At 36.9% G+C, this 17,769-nt stretch overlaps 1 protein-coding gene across 1 annotated transcript in view; it reads left to right on the top strand.

The window, feature by feature from the left end:
* Positions 1 to 6,300: 6,300 nt before the first annotated feature.
* Positions 6,301 to 17,769, top strand: part of LOC107722800 (teneurin-4-like) — a 243,647-nt gene continuing 232,178 nt past the window's right edge. Inside the window, exon 1 of the mRNA XM_016531280.1 lies at positions 6,301 to 6,644. The gene's annotated coding sequence lies outside the window, so the exon portion shown is untranslated. The remainder of the gene's footprint in view (positions 6,645 to 17,769) is intronic.

Below are 17,769 nucleotides of genomic sequence, written 5' to 3'. Positions count from 1 at the left end.
AGTCAGCAAAATATATAACACTGTTCTAGTGGTTTTTGGATATTTTAATTAAAAAAAATCTTACATATTGCACCTTTAAATGACAGAATTTTCATTTTTGGGTGAACTATCCCATTAAGCCACATTAAAAGGGTCATATGATGTTGCTAAAATTAACATTATTTTGTGTATTTGGTGTAATGAAATGTGTTTATTCGGTTTAAGGTTCAAAAAACACATACTGTACATTATTGTTTCTCCTCTATGCCCCGCCTTTCTGAAACGCGTCGATTTTTACAAAGCTCATCGGTCTGAAAAGTGAGGTGTGCTCTGATTGGCCAGCTATCCAGTGCGTTGTGATTAGCTGAATATCTCAAGTGTGTGACAGAAATGTTACGCCCCCTACCATACTGTGATGCCGTGTCCCTGCCGGAGCGACGAGACAAAAACATTAAAACCCATTATAAACGAGACATTTGTTGCATCCAGTGGGGACATAATTACGGATTATAATGACTTATACTGTCTTTTTACGCGTTGCGTTGCATCGCGCCGCGTAAACATAAAACCATGTCTGCATGTGTGATCGGAGAAATGACAAACAACAAGCGCTACTCTACACTGCCCAAAAAACTCGCGTTAAATATATAAAATATAAAAACTCGTACTTACAGTCTTTGAGTCTGACAGCCGGCATTGTAGTCTACTCTCACAGGATCAGGAAACAGTCCTCCATAAAATGCACTGCACACATCTGAATATTTGGGTTAAACTGTTCTGGAACAGTGTTGTAAATACAACTTAACCACTGATTTCTAGTCGTGTCCATTTTTGGAAGGCCAAACAAAGTAGTTTCACTTTCACAACGAAACACACAGCGTCTCCACGATATGGCAGCGGCAACAATACTACAGCGAGAATAAAAGTTACACCTTCTTTCTTTGCGTGAACATTTGGAGTGGTTGACTCTTAACTTTTATAAAGAATATCTCTTTGGATTTGACACTTTAGTCTTTGCAACTTTACAGATCTTCTTTATGCACCAAGAGCTTGTAATACTCCAAAGAGAAAGGAATAATTTAAATCGCATCATATGACCCCTTTAAGTGATTTGATTGAAATCGCTAACTCATATTTTTGAACTCTTCTTTAAAAGAACCAGCTATTGGTTTCAGGAAATGATATTCACTGTTAGCACTGTGTTTGTTTCACTACAAAGAACCAACTTGTGCGATTCATTTGTTCAGGAATCGAGCTACACTAGTTGCCGTATGCTTTTGTTTCAATAAAATGAACCACATTTGTTTGTAAATCAAATTTCACTGGTCACATTGTAATGGCAATGGCAAATTTATTTATATAGCACCATTAATTACAACCCATGGTTGTCCAATGTGCTTTACAACAAAATAAAAATGAAAACACAAAAACACATTTACTTAAAAATACACAAAGTATAATAAAAAAACAATAGAATGTAAGGCAGGAAAGTGTTAATACAGATTATAAGCCTTGTCAAACAAATATGTTTTTAAGCTCGATTTAAAAGCAGATACAGAGGGGGCAAGTCTGATTGTGAAAGGGGCAACTACAGAGAATGCACGGTCACCTCTACACTTATACTTCGACCTAGGGATAACCAACAGTCTCTGTTTGGAAGACCGAAGTGATCTGGTAGGAAAATGTTCAATCAACAGGTCAGAAAGGTAAGATGGGGCCATACCATTCAGAGATTTGTACACTATGAGTAACATTTTAAAATCAATTCTGTGGCGCACTGGTAACCAGTGCAGAGAGCGTAAAATTGGAGTGATGTGGTCCCGTTTTCGAGTACCCGTAAGCAGTCTGGCTGCTGCATTTTGAACTAACTGTAATCGGGACAGAGCTGATTGGCTAATCCCAACATATAGAGAATTACAGTAATCCAGCCTGGAGGATATAAAGGCATGGATTACTTTTTCAAAATTTTTGAAGGAGAGAAAAGACTTTACTTTTGATAGCATTCGCAACTGAAAAAAGCATGATTTCACCACCAAGTTTATCTGCTTATCAAATTTCAGAGACTCATCAACGACAACACCCAGGTTTTTCACCGATGTCTTCACACAAGAAGACAGCCCACCAAGATTTGCTTTGGGATTATGAATTGAATCTGAAGGACCAAAGACTATAATGTCTGTTTTACTCTCATTAAAATTCAGAAAGTTTAGAGACAACCAGGACTTTACATCTGACAAGCAAGCCACGAGAGTGTCCAAACCGTCTGAATTACATTTTGAGGGCAGATAAACTTTGGTGTCATCAGCATAAAAATGGAATGACAGACCATACTTCATGAAGATAGAACCAAGTGGGAGCATGTATATTGAAAAAAGAATGGGAGCCAAAATGGATCCCTGAGGAACCCCACATGATAAAGAAGCAGCACTAGAAAAATGATCTCCAACATTAACTGAAAAACTTTGATTAGAAAAATAAGATTTAAACCAATTTAAGGCACTACCCTTAATACCTGTGCATTGCTCCAACCGAGCAATAAGAACTTCGTGATCGACCGTATCAAATGCAGTGGCCAAATCTAGGAGCACAAGCACAGCATAGTTGCCAGAATCGCAGGTTACTAAAATATCATTTAAAACTTTCAAAAATGCACTCTCAGTAGAGTGATGTTTTTTAAAACCGGATTGAAATATTTCAAAAATCATGTTGTCATCTAGAAAACCCTGCAATTGCTGTAGGACAATTTTCTCCAATAGCGATAAATGACAAATTTGAGATAGGTCTAAAGTTGGCTAACACTGTGGGGTCTAAGTTCTGTTTTTTAAGCAGGGGGTGGACTGTTGCATGTTTTAATAAGTCAGGTACAATACCGGTTTCTAAACAGCGATTTATCATAATCAAGAGCTGTGGGCCGACTACATCATAAACTTGTTTAAGAAAATATGGAGGAATTATATCAATAGAAGAGCCCGAAGGCTTAAGCTTATCCACTATTTCTTGATGATGAGTGCCAGAAATGGGTTTAAAATGACTAAAAGCAGCACTACAAACAGGGGGCAAAGAGGGATCGAAGAAGGAGTTATCCCCATTCTTAGATTACTTATCTTATTAACAAAAAAATTAAGAAAAGCTTCACACATAGATGAAGACATTTCAGGAAACAAACACACAGAGGGGTTTATAGTAGTATTGATAATAGTGAAAAGTGTTTTTGGCCTGTGACAGTTTTTAGTAATGATTTCTAAAAAATATCTAGATTTTGCTGCTTTGACTGCTTTCTGGTATTGCAATAACGAACGACTGTTTGTGCAGCAAGCCCACAGTGACTCAATAATGAGCTGTTTCTCACCTTTATTTTGTGGTACACTGTCTTTTTATGGACGCTTTTCACATTTCCTGGGTTCTCAGAAGCAGACGTCATCATAGTTGGGTTAAAAGAAACTGTAAGAAATATAATTTTTGGGTTTCCATTTGCCCCAATAGCAAAATAAATAAATAAATAAAATAAATACCCAATAGCGTTTCTATGACTTTCCTAAAGAGAGAAAAAAAAAATATATATATCAAGAGATTAATTAAACCAACATAGGTCAGAAGAGAGAAAGATGTCAAATGAGCTGTCATCAGCCGTTGTATTTGAAGCACTCATTCAGCAGTATTAACTAGTTTTCTGTAATTTAATGCCAAGATAATAAACACAAACTTTTTATAACTGTTATACATTTTCTAAGCAGATAAATGGATCTCAGTAAAAAAAAAAAAAAAGTCAATACAAAACGTAAAAAGTGCCACATGCCAGTATGTAGGATAAATTTGTGTTTCCATAATCTCACATTTAATCCAAATTGGCTGTGCAAATCATATACTAGCTTGTAAATCTAACCAAAGCCTACTTTGACTTTGAGTTTTATGTTTTCACTCTACCTGACTGTATTAAAGCACAGATAGCAAGGGCCCCATATGCCTGAGTGCATAAACACACCCATATGGACCCACTGATAATGAGGTTAGCCCCGTCTTCCTGTTGCCTGTGTCAACCAAGGGTCTCCAAATCCCACACTGACACGGTCACAATCCCAACATGGCCTGGCAGTTTTACATGTGAAAGAATATTTAACTTTTCACTGACCCATTCACAGTCAGGGAGCTGCAAGAAGCTCTAAGCTTGCCTGAGATTAGCTTTCAGAGGATAATGCAGTGAATTGAACCCCACACATACCACCTCCTGGCCTCTCTCTTGTTCTCAGGGTAACCAAACATACTTGGAGGGATAGGGACCCTTGACCATTCTTTTTAACCTTGCAGAGAAGCAAGGCAGAAAAGAAGAGTGTTCATATAGCTTCGGATTTGAGGGCAAGACTTACTTAAACATGCAGGGCCAAACAATGGAAGTAAAACAGAAAAACACAAAGGCTGTGTCCTATATTAAGCTACAAATTTCTGGCATCAGGTGGTTGTTGCAAAAACATTTGGAGATTTTCTTCACAAACTCACTTGTATGTGATTAAAGGTAATTTGTAACTCGATTATAGGTAAGTAAGTAGACCTATTACTGATATGGATTATTTACATAATTTCAAAGATATTTATATAAATCATACACTTTTGTGTGTTTCTACTGCATTCCTAAAGTAGCACAATAGTTATTGTTCAGTATTAAAATAAGTAATTATATTTTATTAGTACCTGATTTATGAACTATGGGCTATACTATAACTACAAAGTAATCATTTAATCTTGTTAAATTATGATTTTTTTTTGTTGACTATATATTCTGTTTATATGTCGCTGAAAGTTTTTTTTGTCATAAAATGATTTGTTTGATTTTCTTCCTCTGTATTTGTTTAACAGTCATGTTTTTGTTGTTGCTTCTAAACAAACTGTGCACTGACTAATAGATATATAATAGATATAGGAGACCGAGCTACTTGTCACAAGTTTTTCTCCACGTAATATTTCTCAGGGTGAGTTTCATTTTGAGAGTCAATTTCTGTACAGATACAAACCATAAAGAAAAGAATATATATTGAAACAGTTACACTGTTATTGCCCAGACAAAAAGATACAGTTCATTGAACACATGATAAACAAACAATGCCCTAATAGTGATTATGGTCACACTATATGGGGTATGTTTTCACAATGGTACCTGCCATTAAACAGACTTTCTAGCAAAACAGTAAAACAATTATACATTTAAAAATGTATAATAGACCATATGTGACTTACCCTGACCTGCTATTTATGAAAAACTCTCTTGTCCTGAGAACATAACTTTTCAGTAAAATATGTACTTCATTATATAGTTTGTTTTATATATATATTATTGCCTGCATGTGTGCCAGTGTGACTGTAATGCGTTCACGTAATTATTGTGTTAAACAAGGGCTATATTTCTTTTAAATTAAATTCACAGAAAAAAATGGTCACAGTAAAAAATAAATAAAAAGGCTAAATAAATAAAAAATAAAATAAAGAAACATGTGGCTTAGTAACTGATCATTAAATTGATCAGTGGTGCACTTTGATTAGCTAAAAAGTGCATGATTTTTACAAACCACTTAAAGCATTTTTCTGATTGTATCTAAGAAACAAAAGCTGACAATACCCACGTTTAATGTCTTAATAGCCTATGTCATAAATATATCTTCAAATTAATCAAACTATTAAACATAACATTTTTTTTTTAGTAAAATCTGATTATTTAAATGAGCAATATTTGCTGAGGGCAAGAAACGTTTTTAATACACCAGTCTATTTTAACTATTAAATGTTTGATAGACCTAATGTAAAAATGTAGGCTTCTGAGAATAACAAGTGGCACAGTATAATAAAAGACTTCAAAGGAACTGCAACAATTAAAAAAACAAAAACAAAGTCAAATCACAAACACAAAACAAACACTCCATGTCACCATGTCATTATCATCATCATCATCATCATCATCATTATTATTATTATGCAGATTTTAGGAAACTGACATTTTTTAATAAACCGCAAGGTTTTACAAAGTCTTTATTTACAAAAACAATTTTATCAATATTTTGTTGTAAATATATATTGCTTTATTAATAAAAATAGTCATTTTTCTTCGTAAATTGTAAGTTAATTTATACGATTTACTTCTAATATTTTACAACAAGGTCGTATAGTATAAGGTAACTAATAAGGCAGCTTGCATTCAGTCAAACACAAGTTTTTTTTTTGCATGCTTTACTAACACGTTTCCAGCGTAGCTACTATCAGCCCGCGTAAAAAGCGCTCGCGTTCTCGCGTATACCCCCCTCTCGTCTGCACACATGGTACGAGCCGACCGTGGACGGTGGAAGCCACTTGTCATTCCTCGGCATTCCCTCCAGCCTCCAGCCTGCTGCACTGCTTTCCACTGCAAGCGCGCACGGACTCAGCACTACAGCACACGGACGCTATTCGCTCTCCAGCTCTCCGCAGTAAAACACACGGCTCTCCTTATTCATGCGCACTGCTCTCTCGCGCGCGCGCTCTTTCGTTCTCTCTCTATGCGGCGCCCTGGACATTTTCCCTTCTATTCATTTTCCAAACGGGAGATCATGATGATGAGACACCGATATTAAGAGCATAACACCTTCTGGAAAAGCGACCGTAACCTGCAAGAAGCTGGATAGACGCCTTCTTCTTCAGCAATGGTGAGATGCATGTTCACGAGAAAAGTGCGTGTGGTTGCAGAAACAGCTGGAGCGTTTGGTTTGGGCAGTGCGCGAGGATGCTTGATACTATTACGCGCAGCCTCCTCTGTTATTTATTATGGAGCAGCTTGTAAACTTGCAGCATGAAAGGGCAGTGCAAAGTAAAGAGGGCTTGGCTGCACTCTGTTACCATGTAAAACCATGAATTATTGCTTAAGGATGAATGATTCATATTTCTATCTTTTTTTAGACTCGGTCTAACTGTTTAAATAGAAGTTAGATTTCGTTGACTGGGACATTTTGGGCATTTTCCAGCATTTGGACTCAACATCCATCCCATATTAATGGGCCGAGGGTGTACCTGCTTACCGCTGCATGTTTTACCCCTGTATCATTCACTCAGGGGTGTAATCTGGATGGATGGCTATAGTTTAAGGATATAGAGAAGACAGTGTTTGGCTTTCTAGGGTAGGATTGTTAGCGGTGTTTTCTGGCAGTGGGATACTGCGCTTCCAGATTGATCCTGTGATGCAAATGGGCATTTATAGCTCCAGTTTTACTCCTACTCTCTAACACCCTCCTATTTGGGGTCTAAGGGTTCGTTGTGAGGGGAGTTCATGGCTATTGCTGTTGTATTTTAGGGGGAAAATAGCAAATATTGTCTGAATATTGTGCATGGACTGAGAATACTAATGCAGCTGCACTTTAAAATATGAACTGCTACCAGTATTTATTTGATATATTTTACATTTTTTTTTGTAATTGTCATTTTTACATTAATTCTATTTGAGGAATGAGCAAGCATGGAGAGGGAGAGAATAAAATGCTTTGAGATCTTAAACGTGTTTTTTTTTATTCAGTAGCACACATGCGCATACACACAGCCTAGTATTTTCAACAGAAGGGTCGTTGAAAAATGTATAGTAGATTGATAGAAGAGATGTTTCATCTTGCACAGTATACATAAAATATACACAAAATCTCTTGGGAGATGTGCATGGCATTGCATTAGATAACAATATCAAACCAAATGGTGGAAAGACAGCACACATTAAAGCCAAACATGTATCAAAAGAAAATGGTTCGGTTTTAAATGGGGAAAAAAAAAAAAAAACTGATGATATACTGAGGTATTTGTGCACTTCGTCGTCGTCAAACATTAGTGGAACATGTTCATAGTTAATGTGATGAACTAGACCTGTAGATACTCTGCTAGAACACCTGTGTGAACTTGAGGAGAACTGACTTCACACATTCACTAAAATGATCAAGGAACCATTTGGTTAAAGTGCAGAATTATACAGAAAATTTAAGTTAGTTCACAAATTCCATTGGTTTGAAATTCTAGATTATTTTTAAGTGCATCTTAAGAGTTCAAGATTCTTTTTGGGGCTACTGGACTTGAAAAAATACCAGATAATAACCAAATATAATTGTTAACTCATCTTCAGAGGCATATAAAGTTAGATATTAATTCATGTGAAATTTTGTAAGCCGGTGTTTGAGCCTAAGGATAACAAGCTTCATGGGGTTAAATTCGAGAGACCCCAAGTCCTGTAGTGTGCCGTGAGGTGTTGTGAAGCGGTACTAAATGAGTCTGAAGTTGGTGGGTCCCCATTGGTTTGACCTTTCGAGGACGGCCCTGTATTCTCCCGTTGTCATGGTCCAAGTTGATGAGGACCCTGGTCACCACACAAGTGATTTCTATGAAAAGAAATGCCCAGGCAATTCTCCCTTTGTTCGCCCTTACAAAGAGAACGAAGAAAAACATAAGACTAATTTCTTTACTCTTTTATCTTCTTCTAATCATTTTCTTTTTTTACATTATGCAATGTTCCTTTACTCCTCAAGAGTAATCTTTATGAGAATTAACTTGCATGTGGACTATTTGTGAGGCCATATAAGATTACATAATTTCGGATATTTTTTACTTTTGCTAATGAACTCATCAAAATGCCTATTTTCTAATGGTCCAAGCTATTTTTTGTGGGTTTGGTTTGGTTTCATAAACTACTGACTTGTTTGAAGCCATCTGAGGAACCGCAGTGAGATGAAACAATGATGGAAACAAACCAATGAATTGCTTGAGCTCCCCAGTGACTCTTCCAGTCGAGATGCGGAGTCTCTCATGTAATAAGGCTTCATAGCTGAGCTATTGTGAAAGAGTGTAGACATCAATGGAAGGTGGACACACAGTGTGTGAAGTGTTGCTCATTGCACCTTCCTCTTATTAAAGAGCCCCAGAATTGCACCCCTGCCAAGTCTCTTTATCCCTGCAGTGCTACAAACATCTGATCACTGTCTTCACAAGACTCTTGTGCAGTGAAGCATTTTTCTTGCTCAACCACGGATCAGAAACATAAGCTGGTACACCCATAGTGAGAAAGAAACGTCAGACTGCTTTTTGGCCATTTGCCTACTTTTGGGTCTTGAGACTGTTCTTGCAAGTCCACAATTCTTCAGTTCGTCTTAAACATTGCTCTGTTTGTTTGAGCAAGCAGCCTAACAAAGCAATATTGGCTCAACCAATCATGTGAATTTGGGGCGTGGCTATCTGTTTTCCCAACCAATAGCAGAAAAGGGGTGATTTTGCAGAAAACAGTTTGAAAACCAACCCAGATCTCAGGAGAAAACTGTTTAACAAGTTGGCGATTTTGTATGAAAAATTTACTTTTTTTTTTGAAAAAACGTGGCATTAAGGTCCATCCCTAAACTTAACCCTCAGTGTGTTGTAAGCAGATTGTACCAAACAGATTTTATGAATGAGATTCTTATGATGAGATAAGTAGGCCTATGTAAGTATTTGTATGAATTCGCCACCAATTCACCAAAATATTAAAAGACGTATGAATTGCCATGAGAGTCATTATTTTTGCAGTTCTCTTTGATGATGCAAGCAACATGAAGTTACACAGTCATGGGTCCTTCTGTATGGGTTAAAATGTTGCGTACACTGAAAAAACCGGTGTATGATTTACTTTTAAACAATTTAAACTCATGAAGTATCAATCTAGACACATTTGCTTTTGACATCATGACAAGTTTTTTAGAAGCAGAAAGCAGAGATCTCTCATCAGATTATGAAGAATGTCACCAGAACTCAGATATTCTGTGACAAATCCTTTCGACAGCACAGTCTAGTAGTGTTTCAATAAGCTATAGTTAAGTACATTGCTGGGTGGTAATGAAATAAGGAAAAAATTTTTTTTGTAGTACATGGGGGTGGTTATTGTTACGTATCCGGTCCATGAACTTCCGTCTGCTAGCCATCAGAGGTCACCCTTTCCATTTTCATTGACTCTCGCACTACACACTGTTGCATATCACCCCGGACTACATATCCCATCATTCATTGCACTGATTGCACACAGCACTGATTGCACACAGCTGTTTCATATCACTCACTCACTATTTAACACTCACTCTGATCCCTTCCCGCGGCCGAGTATTGTATGCGCTTATCGCCAGCAGTGATAGCTACACTACCAGCTGATCTTCATGAGTCAAGTCAAGTCTCAGCTGATCTTCATGAGGCCAGTCAGGCCACAGCTGTTCTTCATGAGGCAAGTCAAGTTACAGTGGATCGTCAGGAGTCAAGTCAAGTCACAGCGCCGAGTATTGTATGCGTTTATCACTCTCTTAGCGATAGCTACTCTACGGAGCCTGTTTCCCTTCGATAGCCTTAGCCTAGTCTTGCCTTGTCTGTTTCCTCGTCTTCTGATTATTGCTTTTTACTTCGGATTACCTCTTTCGTCTTGCCCTGTTCGTATACTGTTTGCCCCTGCCTGGACCTTTGCATTGTTATTGGATACCCCTCGTGTCAAGCCCTCTGGATATTGTTAGCCGCTTATCGACCACGCCCGTTTTGGATTACTCTTCTGTCTTGCCCTCATTATACCTGTTTGCCATTGTTCGACCCTGCCTGTGTTTCTGACCTCTTCTGTTTTAATAAAGCTCGCACATGGATCCGCACGTCTCACGTCTCGTCAGCCCCGTTACAGTTATGAACAAACGTATATCGGATCAATGAACTGCATTATAGTTGTGACCTCACTCCTGTGCTCACTCCATTTGAGATCAATGTGAAAGTTGTGTGACCGTCACTGACTGCTAATGCATTTAGGGTTTTATTGTGTGCAAGTTTATAGTGCTGTAAATACCACCACCCCCACTATATACCAAGATTAAAAGCAATTGCTACACGTAAACCATAAACGCCAATTTGTCCTAATGGCCACTTGTCAGTTTGCAAGCTAGTTTGTTTAAAAATAAAAGTGTCATTTGTCTCCTACTTGATTTTGTTCAAAAGATTTGGAAGCTCTAAGCTAAATATGTCAAAGGCGTGTTTTTATGTGCAGACAGCGAGGACAACTCAATAGCAGTACAAGATCAGCTCAAATACTGGTGCAGGAAATGCGTAATTCCTTAGAAATGCAAATGATCATGTATCAAATTGGGCATCTTTCTTTTAATGTGCATATAGTATGGGTATTATTTGACACAAGTCTAAATGTTTACACTTAGGAAAAAAAGTTGGAAAAATGCTTTCTTTGTATAACTTTTAATCTATAAGTATAGGTTTCAGTTCACAATCATCTTGCAAGAAATGTGGAATTCCCTAGAAATTCAAATTATAATGTGTCAGATAGGCATCTTTATTTTGATGTATGTTTATTTAATGTATGTATAGTGTGGATTATTTGACAAAAGTTTGTTTATGCTTAGAAATGCAAACTCTTTAATGCAACAAACTGTGAAATCTTTAGAAAAGTTGCCTAAAATGAAGAAGAAAAAAAGTTCTTTGAATAATATATTTCTTTTTTTGTAAGTATACTGTTGGTTTGAGTTAACAAAAGTCTAAACTATTTTAGTAAGAAATAATAAAGAAATATGATATAATGTAAATGCAAGAAATGTGAAATCTTTAGAAATGCAAGTGAATGCAATGATTTTATACTTTTACAGATAGTATGGATTTCAGTTAACAATAGACAAAATAGTTCAACAAGGAGAAAACACCCTTCAACAGATAAACATGCTTTTTAAAAAGTCCTTACCATGGCTTTTTTTTTTAATTGTGATAATTACCTGATAAAACGCTTTTCCTGAAATCCTGCAAAGACAAACGACCAACAGCTTCCATGGCATCCAATAATTAGCTCTCAGAAAGGCCTCACTTGTGACTTTACAGTACCTTTGTCAAAGCAATACATCATTGTTTTCCACCTCTGTTTGTTTAAATGGTGTGTCGCTCTGACAGGAAGAGTAGATCTTACTGTAAATGAAGCTTATTGTCACGGTTGCTTGTTTTGGGAGGAATCCGCTAATTTTCGCATGCTCAGACTATCAGAGCTTTGCTTTGTCCCTCTCAGACGGCGTATAAATCACTGTCACTCGGTACAGTTGGTGCATTAGCTGGGCTTCACGAACGCAGCCTTCCCATTCACCTTCTCAACATGAACGCTATTAATGGCGATGATGAGTGCATAGGGTGAAGGGGGTGTATTTGCTTGCCCGGAGCATTATGTTTAGTCGAAGCTGCAGTCTGTCAAGCTGTGATTTATCGTATGTATGGCTAATGGCAGCCTGTCAAGATAGCAATGTTTTATTGGACTTGAAAGTTGGGAGAGAGGGGAAAAAATGCTGTAGCGCTCTTCATTTCCAGAATTACTGAACGGTGACTGGTCAACTGAGCAGTTGCGATTTGCTGAATGAGGGTTTGCGAGTTGCTGAATGAGGGAATTTTCTCGCTCTCCTTTTCTTTAGTGAAACTTGGTTAATATTAGGAAAATTCTCATTGAAGGAGACACATTCTTGGTATGGCTAGGCAGCTGTCAGGGCTTTGTGGCATTACTTTTTAAATGTGAAGTGTAGCTGGGTGTTTTTATGAAATGTGACTCTAGCTTTTCTCTGGACGACTGTTTTTTTTCACACAGTTGGGGGAAAGAAAAGCTTTTTCTTCACTCCAGTGGGCTTGGACATTGTGTATTCTAAAAGTGGGATCAGGAACAACAGCTGCCAAATTTACATTCAAATGAGTTTCGAGAGATCCTGCTTCGTAGTCTGGGCACCTATTCCCATGCAATTTCACCAGGTATACTCCCCCCCGGGATGCTGACGGCCAAGCTTTTTATGCCAAAAGTGAATACTACAGTTCCATATTTTGCATCTATTTATGAAGGTTTTAATTTTTCCCAGAGAAACAAGGGAGATGGCATTTCTTGTACAGACCTAGGAAGGAAAATCTCAGTTGTTTCTCCTTGACAGCAGTGAGATTGCATGGAGACTTTTACTTACGTTTTTGGTTTCCCAGATGTTTCTACTGAGAAAAAGACTGCAGTAATCTCACACGTTTCCTCTCGAGATCTTCAGAAGATACCTCAACAATGTATCTAACTGTGTTCAGCCATATTTTGCATCTATTTATGAAGGTTTTAATTTTTCCCAGAGAAACAAGGGAGGTGGCATTTCTTGTACAGACCTAGGAAGGAAAATCTCAGTTGTTTTTCCTTGACAGCAGTGAGATTGCATGGAGACTTTTACTTACGTTTTGGTTTCCCAGATGTTTCTACTGAGAAAAAGACTGCAGTAATCTCACACGTTTCCTCTCGAGATCTTCAGAAGATACCTCAACAATGTATCTAACTGTGTTCAGATGTGTCAGAATGCAACCTCTATTCATTTTGAAGAGGGATGCTGGCTGCCAAGCTATTTTATGCCAAGAATGAAAGAAAATGTACTGTAATTCCATATTTTGCATAGAAGCATCAGTTAATGAAGGTTTTATTTATGAAGTTTTTTTTTTCTCAGAAATGAGGGAGGTGGCGTTTCTTGTAAACCACCTAGGAAATAAAATCTCAGAAATGTCTCTAGCTGTGTTTAAATTTGTCAAACTGCTGCTCTCATTAATTTGAAAGGTTTTTACTTGTACTATATATCACTAGTTGTCTCATTTGTGACTATTTTTTTTGTGTGCATGCACAGTATATTGGTACCATATCCGGTATCACACAATATTAATATTGGCATTGGTTGATACTCATTTCCCCTGTTTTTGCATGCTTATTTCTCTTATTTTTACTTTTAGATTACCTTTGCCATCATCTAACGCTCACTTAAAATTAAGGTAACACTTAAGTTTAGGGACCAATTCTCACTATTAACTAGTTGCCTATTAACATGCATATTACTAGCATATTGTCTGTTTATCAGTAGTTATGGCATGGCCATGTTCTACATCCCATAATCCTAGCCAATACCTAAACTTAACAACTACCTTATTAAATATTAAGTAGTAATTAGGAGTTTATTGAGGCAAAGGTCATAGCTAATACTAAAACGAATAATTTAATAACACTGTTGAATTTAATCGTGAATAAATAAATATCACATTTTCATACAGTCCATTACAGTGTTGTTATGCCTGAATTGTAGCATTTAAAATGATTGATTTAATTTTTTAGTGTTTTATTTTAAACATATTTAGACTCAATAGTGTAGAATTGTAATATTGGCCATAACATGGAGTTTATTATTAGCTTATTGATTTAGACCAGAATTGTAATACTCCAAAGGAATTTGGTGATAAAAAGGTGAGTAGATGAAACTGAAAACTCATAACTGAAAACTCACATTAGATTTGAAAGAGCAACCTCTGAGCAATATAATTTTCCTCTGGGAAGTTATTTGTTACCCATAGAAGAATCCCACATATAGGCCTACAGATCACCATGCCATCGTAAGTTGAAAGCTGGAGTCGTTTTGAAAAATAGCAGTTGAAACATTGAAATAGTAAAACAAATGATGGGTTTGCTTCGGTTGACATGTGAACGAAATGCCGCCTTTGAATGCTGGGTAATTAATCAATTACTGACTATTTGCCATTAGCAGCGGTACTGTGCTAGAGTGAGGTCAGACTTGAGGTTTCTCCATTTATCCTTGTATACTATGGCATTGTCTGTTTTGTTTGAGCAATGCTAATGCACCTCATGGCCTGTAACTGACCTTATTACTCATCTCAGGGAAGAAAAAGATTCACATGGATGTGTTTAATACCAACTGTTTTTCTTTGTTGGCCAATTGGTTGCATAGTTAGGTGATGAATGCTCTTCGCACCGTTGTGTTTTGATAACAGTCATCAGTCTGCTTTTCGACCCCAGGACCTTTTGTGTTGGAGCCCGAAACATCTGCCTCCCACAATCCTGTGAGGTCGCAGCCCCCTGCGTTGACTCACCTTTGTGGTGATGTTTAGAATAGATGCAGAGAAAACTGAAGAAAATTTTACATGTGGATGCTGCTTGTTCATATTCAAACCTTGGTGTTGTAGGTGTTGCCAGAGTGTTCTGCGGTTGCTAGAGTATTACTAGATGATTTCTAGAGTTGTCTGAGTGTTTCTATGAAATTTTATAAAAGTCCTTTAAAAGTACTTTTTTTTTTTTTGCAAGTTTTAGTCATTTACTTATGTGGGTCATCAACAGGACAGATATCAGATATCCATCCATCCATCCATCCCAAAGTATGATTTTAATCATACAGAAAACAGTGCAAGAGTTATATGGGTCAGTGACATGATGCTCATATTTTTTTGTCTGGATCTGTTAATTTTGTAGAAATACATAATACTTATATACAGTGGCTTGACAACACTGCAATGAACTTTTCTGAATTAAAATTAATTTTGATATTTTTTGGGGGGACATTAAAGAAAGATCCGGGGGATACAACAAAGAATAAAATAAAGAAAAAGCTCATTAAAAACTCTTAAATAAAATTCTCGAAGACCTTGTGAGTAATGTTAAGTAATAGTAATGACATAATGTTTTATTATTTTTGTTATAAAACAATTGAAAAAACACACATAGATTATATTTCCCAGGACTAGACACCAGTTGTTTTAGTTTTTTAAAAGTTTTTTTTCTGCTTTCCTTCATTTTGGACACTCTTGTTTGTCATTGACCCTTCTGCCAAAGTTGAATTCTTAAGGTCGGGGGGTATTTCAATCCCTAAATATGAACAGTAATTTAAGTGATTCTTGCCTTAGCAGACACCACTAATGAACATCTTTGTATGATATTGATTTATTTTCTCTTCCCTGAAAGGCCTGCCTGATGTTGCCTCTCAACAGTGTCTATTTTTTCCTTGTTCTTGCTGGAGGATTTCTTCGGCCCTATCAGGCAGCCTCTGCGCTTGAAGTGGTCTTTGGAAGAGGGGGCTTCGTGTGAAAGGAGGGGGCCTTAATATGTGCACTTGAGCCACTTTTCAGAGAGGATGGAGGTTCATGTTACGTCTCTTGTGCTGAGAGAAACAGTGCGTCCATTGTGTCCCGCATTTCACGCTACACATGTAGCAATTTCTGTGATGATTCACATAAGTCACTGGAAGCTAATCGCAATCTCTTTGCACGAGACTCGGATTTCAGCTTTTGTCGCCGGAGCTTAATTTACTGTCACAAACTTGAATGCGCCTCATACGTTTCCGCTCGGGTGTCTGGAAAAACGCCTTCTAGAATGACCCGTCTGTCTGAAGTATGTCAGCCGTAGATCTAGCAGCATGTGTTATGCAAGTGAGTGTTATGTGTGCTCGGCAATTATTGAAGCTGCTTTCCAGGACTAATAGAGAAAACTGAAACTATTATAAGATCACTGAAAATTTAGAGGCTTAAGACTCGTATATATAATAGCACTGCTAATGACAGTGAAAAAACATTTAGAAAATTACATTTAGAAAACAGATGCTGAAGTATGGTAGTACTGCAAAAAAAAAAAATCCTCAGTTTAAAAACCAATAGTCAGAGCTGTAGTGCAGCAGTTAAGCTGTGTTGCTCGTGTGGTTAATGCAGGCTTGAAACTAGCCTCATCCCTTTCCTGATGATTTCTTCATTCTAAATAAAAATTCACCTAGTGTAGCTACAACCTTGTTGGTGTATATGCTTGCACAGATGAGCATTGATGCTTAAGCAGGTGATGCAAATTTTTGAATCGGACATTTCCCCAGTTATTTCCTGGAAATATTGATATTCATAGTGCTGTGTGGAGTATTTTAGGCTGTTTAAAAGTTAAAATGTAATCAAAACTGACTTGTTACCTTTTATTTTCTTAATGCGCATTTGTTGATCTAATATTCATCGTTCACCATATTCTTAATGTAAGAGCGGACGCAGCCATTTTTAACTTGAATGTGCGAGGCTTTCGGTGTCAGTTGCTTCTAGTTATTTTACCTGTGTTAAAACAGTCCATTATGCTTCTTGATATTGCAGTTTGGTATTTGTTATCATATTACTTTAATTTATCATCACAAACATAAACACACTGGTTTGTTGCACAAATTGCTTTGCTGTATACTGCACTTTGTTATTCTTCTAGTTATAGGCTAATAAAATCAGAAGTCTTGCACATTCATAGCAAATAGCTTACTTATGTGTTGAAAAATGATGTGGATACTATTAATCGGTGGCACAGCCAATTGGCTCAGCCAATGACATTAGATTGGGGCGGGGCTAAATTTATATCTGACCAATGGCAAATGGGAGGAGTGTATATTATTTTTGTTACTTTTGGGATCACTATATTGGCAAATAAATCACAAGTTACCTGTAAAGTTAACATAAAATGTCATTTACCAACAATTTTACATCTGTAAAGTGATGAAGATCCAAGAAAAGTAAGAATAGAGCCAGACCGAAGGTATGATTGCAGAAGTAGATATTTGTTTACTGGTTAACATTATCCAATAACCTGGATATAAACTTTTTTTTTTCTTCGAATAACATGCAAAGATGAATTGACCAAGGGCTGGGTTAAAAAAAGATGAATTGACCAGGGCCTGGGTTAAAAAAAAAAAAAAAAAAATCTTAATCTTAAGGTTCTTATCTGTTTTCTTGTAATTGTTCTTTTTAGAAGGTTGTTCTTTCTTTTTAGATATTCTTTCCTCAAATCCCCAAAGGTAAGATGTTTAATTAATATTTGAAACAACCAAATAAATTAAGCAAAGCATTACAACATAACACTGCCTGCATATGGATGTGCACGAGTAGTGATCGATAATGTAACCAATGATTGGTCATCATGATAATGCATGATGTAAATTTTACTGAAACCGTTTAAAACACACACACACACACACACAC

This window comes from Sinocyclocheilus rhinocerous, unplaced genomic scaffold (genome assembly GCF_001515625.1).
Source record: "Sinocyclocheilus rhinocerous isolate Xijiao unplaced genomic scaffold, SAMN03320098_v1.1 scaffold1445, whole genome shotgun sequence".
NCBI classification, from domain to species: Eukaryota; Metazoa; Chordata; class Actinopteri; order Cypriniformes; family Cyprinidae; genus Sinocyclocheilus; species Sinocyclocheilus rhinocerous.
Note: the sequence above shows the minus strand (reverse complement) of the source record. Positions and strands in the feature narration are given on the sequence as shown.